This window comes from Schistocerca piceifrons, unplaced genomic scaffold, assembly GCF_021461385.2.
Source record: "Schistocerca piceifrons isolate TAMUIC-IGC-003096 unplaced genomic scaffold, iqSchPice1.1 HiC_scaffold_1192, whole genome shotgun sequence".
Classification (NCBI taxonomy): Eukaryota; Metazoa; Arthropoda; class Insecta; order Orthoptera; family Acrididae; genus Schistocerca; species Schistocerca piceifrons.
In genome coordinates this window covers 52,501-60,000 of record NW_025727007.1, presented here as the reverse complement: position 1 = coordinate 60,000, position 7,500 = coordinate 52,501, and the positions used below count along the sequence as shown (strand labels likewise).

The 7,500-nt window shown below is 56.2% G+C and overlaps 2 non-coding genes and 1 pseudogene across 2 annotated transcripts; all 3 read left to right on the top strand.

The window, feature by feature from the left end:
* The first annotated feature begins 3,562 nt into the window (after window positions 1–3,562).
* Window positions 3,563–5,471, top strand: LOC124729103. The gene has a single exon (XR_007007536.1). It is a non-coding gene; the product is annotated as a small subunit ribosomal RNA (ribosomal RNA).
* Window positions 5,472–5,824: 353 nt separating this feature from the next.
* Window positions 5,825–5,979, top strand: LOC124729099. Its single transcript, XR_007007532.1, has one exon. It is a non-coding gene; the product is annotated as a 5.8S ribosomal RNA (ribosomal RNA).
* A 188-nt stretch (window positions 5,980–6,167) lies between these two features.
* LOC124729109 overlaps window positions 6,168–7,500 on the top strand; it is a 4,222-nt pseudogene continuing 2,889 nt past the window's right edge.

Sequence of the window (7,500 nt, the reverse complement as noted above, 5' to 3'; positions counted from 1 at the left end):
CTAACCCATGTTGTACCTTAACCTAACCCATGTTGTACCTTAACCTAACCCATGTTGTGCCTTAACCTAACCCATGTTGTGCCTTAACCTAACCCATGTTGTCCCCTAACCTAACCCAAGTTGTCCCCTAACCTAACCCATGTTGTCCCTTAACCTAACCCATGTTGTGCCTTAACCTAACCCATGTTGTGCCTTAACCTAACCCATGTTGTCCCCTAACCTAACCCATGTTGTCCCCTAACCTAACCCATGTTGTGCCTTAACCTAACCCATGTTGTCCCCTAACCTAACCCATGTTGTGCCTTAACCTAACCCATGTTGTCCCCTAACCTAACCCATGTTGTCCCCTAACCTAACCCATGTTGTGCCTTAACCTAACCCATGTTGTGCCTTACCTAACCCATGTTGTCCCCTAACCTAACCCAAGTTGTCCCCTAACCTAACCCATGTTGTCCCCTAACCTAACCCATGTTGTGCCTTAACCTAACCCATGTTGTGCCTTAACCTAACCCATGTTGTGCCTTAACCTAACCCATGTTGTCCCCTAACCTAACCCATGTTGTCCCCTAACCTAACCCATGTTGTGCCTTAACCTAACCCATGTTGTCCCCTAACCTAACCCATGTTGTGCCTTAACCTAACCCATGTTGTCCCCTAACCTAACCCATGTTGTCCCCTAACCTAACCCATGTTGTCCCCTAACCTAACCCATGTTGTGCCTTAACCTAACCCATGTTGTGCCTTAACCTAACCCATGTTGTCCCCTAACCTAACCCATGTTGTCCCCTAACCTAACCCATGTTGTCCCCTAACCTAACCCATGTTGTCCCCTAACCTAACCCATGTTGTCCCCTAACCTAACCCATGTTGTCCCCTAACCTAACCCATGTTGTCCCCTAACCTAACCCATGTTGTCCCCTAACCTAACCCATGTTGTCCCCTAACCTAACCCATGTTGTCCCCTAACCTAACCATGTTGTGCCCTAACCTAACCCATGTTGTGCCTAACCTAACCCATGTTGTGCCCTAACCTAACCCATGTTGTGCCTTAACCTAACCCATGTTGTGCCTTAACCTAACCCATGTTGTCCCTAACCTAACCCAAGTTGTCCCCTAACCTAACCCATGTTGTCCCCTAACCTAACCCATGTTGTGCCTTAACCTAACCCATGTTGTGCCTTAACCTAACCCATGTTGTGCCTTAACCTAACCCATGTTGTCCCTAACCTAACCCATGTTGTCCCCTAACCTAACCCATGTTGTGCCTTAACCTAACCCATGTTGTCCCCTAACCTAACCCATGTTGTGCCTTAACCTAACCCATGTTGTCCCCTAACCTAACCCATGTTGTCCCCTAACCTAACCCATGTTGTCCCCCTAACCTAACCCATGTTGTGCCTTAACCTAACCCATGTTGTGCCTTAACCTAACCCATGTTGTGCCGTAACCTAACCCATGTTGTGCCTTAACCTAACCCATGTTGTGCCTTAACCTAACCCATGTTGTGCCTTAACCTAACCCATGTTGTGCCTTAACCTAACCCATGTTGTGCCTTAAACCTAACCCACGTTGTCCCCTAACGTAACCCACGTTGTCCCCTAACGTAACCCACGTTGTCCCCTAACGTAACCCACGTTGTCCCCTAACGTAACCCACGTTGTCCCCTAACGTAACCCACGTTGTCCCCTAACGTAACCCACGTTGTCCCCTAACGTAACCCACGTTGTCGCCTATCGTAACCCACGTTGTCGCCTAAACCTGCTCTGTAATTGTTATACGACTCGTTCAATTAGTGTAGTGTTTGCCCACCCGCAACCCTCGCAATATAGTTCGCTACTCGCACTGCCCGCTCCCCTGTGTATCGCTTCATGTTAAACACCTTGCAAGTCTTGCTGACTTTCCACATGCTCCTGCTGTACACTGTAATGTGGATGGCAGCAGGGCGTACATGCCGCCCCCCCCCCCCCCCACCTCTCCCCACGTCCCCACCTTGCCCCCTGCCTTCGCAAGGTGGTTGGTGACAAGTTTGCATGTTCAATGCCCTTCGCATGCGACGTACGCAGGCTACGTTGTGGTGCGGCCTGTGTCAACTGTCCGCTGATGTCGTACGCGTGAACCACAATCTGTACTGCACATTCGTCCCTTATGTACTGAATGATACATCGTGGCACATGTGTGACCGTACAACGACTGCGCCCCAAAAACGGCGGACCATACAGTGCAAATATTGTGCACGCAGCTACGTGTCGTCTCCCTATGAGAGCTGGATTGCAGTGTGGTACGCCATAGAGACGTGTGGGAGGAACGGACGCCGTGGATGGCGATCAGCATGAGCTGTCTGTTGATGTATTCGGACCTAGTCGTCTCTCCTCACACACCGTGATGGCATGGTGCAGCGCGTTCCATATCTGCGACATGCTACAGAAGCCGGTTGACAGTCGTTCGAGCAATGGACATCGCATACGTACGGGGGCCACCTTCCACGTATTGTCTAGGCGTGCACATTTTGTTGCGTGTATGTGGGCAGACGTAGTGTGGCGTGACACCTGACACAGGCATGCAATAATGGTTGAAGTTGCAAATGGCGATGGACGCCTACGTTTTCTGGTGAAGTTACGCAAATGAAGAAATGGTAACCCGTTGTGGTGCGGTTGTTCTCGCTAGGGGTGAATCGGTGATGGCGACGATAGGTTGAGGTACTAACCGGTTGTTCCAGCGATACCCACCATGCCGACGAAACTGAACGGCATCTGGGTGTGAAGCGATACGCGGCGGTGGCTGGGTGGGACCGTCCCCGGCCGGTGAGGGGGCGCCTCCCGGCGTGCTGGCCGCGCGGTGCGTGGGCGCACGCGCTACAGCCGGCTGGTGGGGGCGGCCAGTGGCAGGCGCGCCGGCCGACGGACGCGGCAGGCGTCGCAGCTGCGCGCCGGCGCACCCTGCGCGCGGCGCCGTGCGGCCAAAGTAGGTCCTCGCGGGCCCGGTGCGAAGCGCGGTGGACATCTGCAGTGTGCTGGTCCGATTGAGGACTGTGTGCGTTGAGGATGCGCCGCCGCCCGGCGCTCGGCGCCGCGACGCCGTCTGCTGCTCGGTCGCCCCAGCGGTTCTCGCTGGTGGTTTGTATCGCAGCTGTGCGGATGTGTTGGCGTGTGCGCTGTGCTGGGAGAGTTCGCTTCGGCACCCAAGTGGGGCTTTTGTCCTTCTGTGGCGCTGGCGTTGGAGCTGCCGGTCACCGTAGGTGGCGCGTGTTGTCTCCCGCCGGCAATGCCACGACAGCACGCTCCCGGGCCTCTGTCGGCAGCGGCAAGCTCAGTTGGGAGCACGGGTGGTCGCACCGAAAGCGTCTACTCGCCTAACTCCGGGCGATTGCGCCTCTCTCGAACCCGACCAAGTACTTGGGACGGCGCTGCGCGCCGCCGGGACCTGAGAGGGTTTCGAGGTGTATTGTGCAGGGGAGCTCAGCCTCCTCCTGTTTGCAGAATGATTGAGCGGACGCTTGCGTGTTCGCGCGGGCCCCCGGGACACACTCCCGGGCGGCCGGCTGCTCAGCTCTAGTTGACGCAGCTCCCTGGTTGATCCTGCCAGTAGTCATATGCTTGTCTCAAAGATTAAGCCATGCATGTCTCAGTACAAGCCGCATTAAGGTGAAACCGCGAATGGCTCATTAAATCAGTTATGGTTCCTTAGATCGTACCCACGTTACTTGGATAACTGTGGTAATTCTAGAGCTAATACATGCAAACAGAGTCCCGACCAGAGATGGAAGGGACGCTTTTATTAGATCAAAACCAATCGGTCGGCTCGTCCGGTCCGTTTGCCTTGGTGACTCTGAATAACTTTGGGCTGATCGCACGGTCCTCGTACCGGCGACGCATCTTTCAAATGTCTGCCTTATCAACTGTCGATGGTAGGTTCTGCGCCTACCATGGTTGTAACGGGTAACGGGGAATCAGGGTTCGATTCCGGAGAGGGAGCCTGAGAAACGGCTACCACATCCAAGGAAGGCAGCAGGCGCGCAAATTACCCACTCCCGGCACGGGGAGGTAGTGACGAAAAATAACGATACGGGACTCATCCGAGGCCCCGTAATCGGAATGAGTACACTTTAAATCCTTTAACGAGTATCTATTGGAGGGCAAGTCTGGTGCCAGCAGCCGCGGTAATTCCAGCTCCAATAGCGTATATTAAAGTTGTTGCGGTTAAAAAGCTCGTAGTTGGATTTGTGTCCCACGCTGTTGGTTCACCGCCCGTCGGTGTTTAACTGGCATGTATCGTGGGACGTCCTGCCGGTGGGGCGAGCCGAAGGCGTGCGACCGCCCCGTGCGTGCTCGTGCGTCCCGAGGCGGACCCCGTTGAAATCCTACCAGGGTGCTCTTTATTGAGTGTCTCGGTGGGCCGGCACGTTTACTTTGAACAAATTAGAGTGCTTAAAGCAGGCAAGCCCGCCTGAATACTGTGTGCATGGAATAATGGAATAGGACCTCGGTTCTATTTTGTTGGTTTTCGGAACCCGAGGTAATGATTAATAGGGACAGGCGGGGGCATTCGTATTGCGACGTTAGAGGTGAAATTCTTGGATCGTCGCAAGACGAACAGAAGCGAAAGCATTTGCCAAGTATGTTTTCATTAATCAAGAACGAAAGTTAGAGGTTCGAAGGCGATCAGATACCGCCCTAGTTCTAACCATAAACGATGCCAGCCAGCGATCCGCCGCAGTTCCTCCGATGACTCGGCGGGCAGCCTCCGGGAAACCAAAGCTTTTGGGTTCCGGGGGAAGTATGGTTGCAAAGCTGAAACTTAAAGGAATTGACGGAAGGGCACCACCAGGAGTGGAGCCTGCGGCTTAATTTGACTCAACACGGGAAACCTCACCAGGCCCGGACACCGGAAGGATTGACAGATTGATAGCTCTTTCTTGATTCGGTGGGTGGTGGTGCATGGCCGTTCTTAGTTGGTGGAGCGATTTGTCTGGTTAATTCCGATAACGAACGAGACTCTAGCCTGCTAACTAGTCGCGTGACATCCTTCGTGCTGTCAGCGATTACTTTTCTTCTTAGAGGGACAGGCGGCTTCTAGCCGCACGAGATTGAGCAATAACAGGTCTGTGATGCCCTTAGATGTTCTGGGCCGCACGCGCGCTACACTGAAGGAATCAGCGTGTCTTCCTAGGCCGAAAGGTCGGGGTAACCCGCTGAACCTCCTTCGTGCTAGGGATTGGGGCTTGCAATTGTTCCCCATGAACGAGGAATTCCCAGTAAGCGCGAGTCATAAGCTCGCGTTGATTACGTCCCTGCCCTTTGTACACACCGCCCGTCGCTACTACCGATTGAATGATTTAGTGAGGTCTTCGGACTGGTACGCGGCATTGACTCTGTCGTTGCCGATGCTACCGGAAAGATGACCAAACTTGATCATTTAGAGGAAGTAAAAGTCGTAACAAGGTTTCCGTAGGTGAACCTGCGGAAGGATCATTACCGACTAGACTGCATGTCTTTCGATGTGCGTGTCGTGTCGCGCAACACGCTACCTGTACGGCTCGCAGTAGCCGTGCGCCGCGTGCGGAACCACGCGTGCCTCTCAAAACTAGCGGCAATGTTGTGTGGTACGAGCGCTGAAGCGCTGGAGCGGCTGGCCTGCGGCACCTGGCGCCTGGCGCCGGTTTTGAATGACTTTCGCCCGAGTGCCTGTCCGCTCCGGTGTGGAGCCGTACGACGCCCGTCGGCCGTGAGGCCGTTGGACACAGAACGCTGGAACAGGGGCCGCCACACGCCTCACTCACCGCCTATGCGACCGTCTCGAAAGAGACGGCGGAAACTTGAGAAAAGATCACCCAGGACGGTGGATCACTCGGCTCGTGGGTCGATGAAGAACGCAGCAAATTGCGCGTCGACATGTGAACTGCAGGACACATGAACATCGACGTTTCGAACGCACATTGCGGTCCATGGATTCCGTTCCCGGGCCACGTCTGGCTGAGGGTCGGCTACGTATACTGAAGCGCGCGGCGTTTGCCCCGCTTCGCAGACCTGGGAGTGTCGCGGCCGCCTGTGGGGCCGGCCGCGTCTCCTCAAACGTGCGATGCGCGCCCGTCGCCTGGCGGTTCGCATACCGGTACTTTCTCGGTAGCGTGCACAGCCGGCTGGCGGTGTGGCGTGCGACACCTCGTACAACGACCTCAGAGCAGGCGAGACTACCCGCTGAATTTAAGCATATTACTAAGCGGAGGAAAAGAAACTAACAAGGATTCCCCCAGTAGCGGCGAGCGAACAGGGAAGAGTCCAGCACCGAACCCCGCAGGCTGCCGCCTGTCGTGGCATGTGGTGTTTGGGAGGGTCCACTACCCCGACGCCTCGCGCCGAGCCCAAGTCCAACTTGAATGAGGCCACGGCCCGTAGAGGGTGCCAGGCCCGTAGCGGCCGGTGCGAGCGTCGGCGGGACCTCTCCTTCGAGTCGGGTTGCTTGAGAGTGCAGCTCCAAGTGGGTGGTAAACTCCATCTGAGACTAAATATGACCACGAGACCGATAGCGAACAAGTACCGTGAGGGAAAGTTGAAAAGAACTTTGAAGAGAGAGTTCAAAAGTACGTGAAACCGTTCTGGGGTAAACGTGAGAAGTCCGAAAGGTCGAACGGGTGAGATTCACGCCCATCCGGCCACTGGCCTCCGCCCTCGGCAGATGGGGCCGGCCGCCCGCGCGGAGCAATCCGCGGCGGGGTCGTGTCCGGTTGCCTTTCCACTCGCCGCGGGGTGGGGCCGTTCCGGTGTGCGGTGGGCCGCACTTCTCCCCTAGTAGGACGTCGCGACCCGCTGGGTGCCGGCCTACGGCCCGGGTGCGCAGCCTGTCCTTCCGCGGGCCTCGGTTCGCGTCTGTTGGGCAGAGCCCCGGTGTCCTGGCTGGCTGCCCGGCGGTATATCTGGAGGAGTCGATTCGCCCCTTTGGGCGCTCGGGCTCCCGGCAAGCGCGCGCGGTTCTTCCCGGATGACGGACCTACCTGGCCCGGCCCCGGACCCGCGCCGCTGTTGGCTCGGGATGCTCTCGGGCGGAATAATCGCTCCCGTCAGCGGCGCTTCAGCTTTGGACAATTTCACGACCCGTCTTGAAACACGGACCAAGGAGTCTAACATGTGCGCGAGTCATTGGGCTGTACGAAACCTAAAGGCGTAATGAAAGTGAAGGTCTCGCCTTGCGCGGGCCGAGGGAGGATGGGGCTTCCCCGCCCTTCACGGGGCGGCGGCCTCCGCACTCCCGGGGCGTCTCGTCCTCATTGCGAGGTGAGGCGCACCTAGAGCGTACACGTTGGGACCCGAAAGATGGTGAACTATGCCTGGCCAGGACGAAGTCAGGGGAAACCCTGATGGAGGTCCGTAGCGATTCTGACGTGCAAATCGATCGTCGGAGCTGGGTATAGGGGCGAAAGACTAATCGAACCATCTAGTAGCTGGTTCCCTCCGAAGTTTCCCTCAGGATAGCTGGTGCTCGTACGAGTCTCATCCGGTAAAGCGA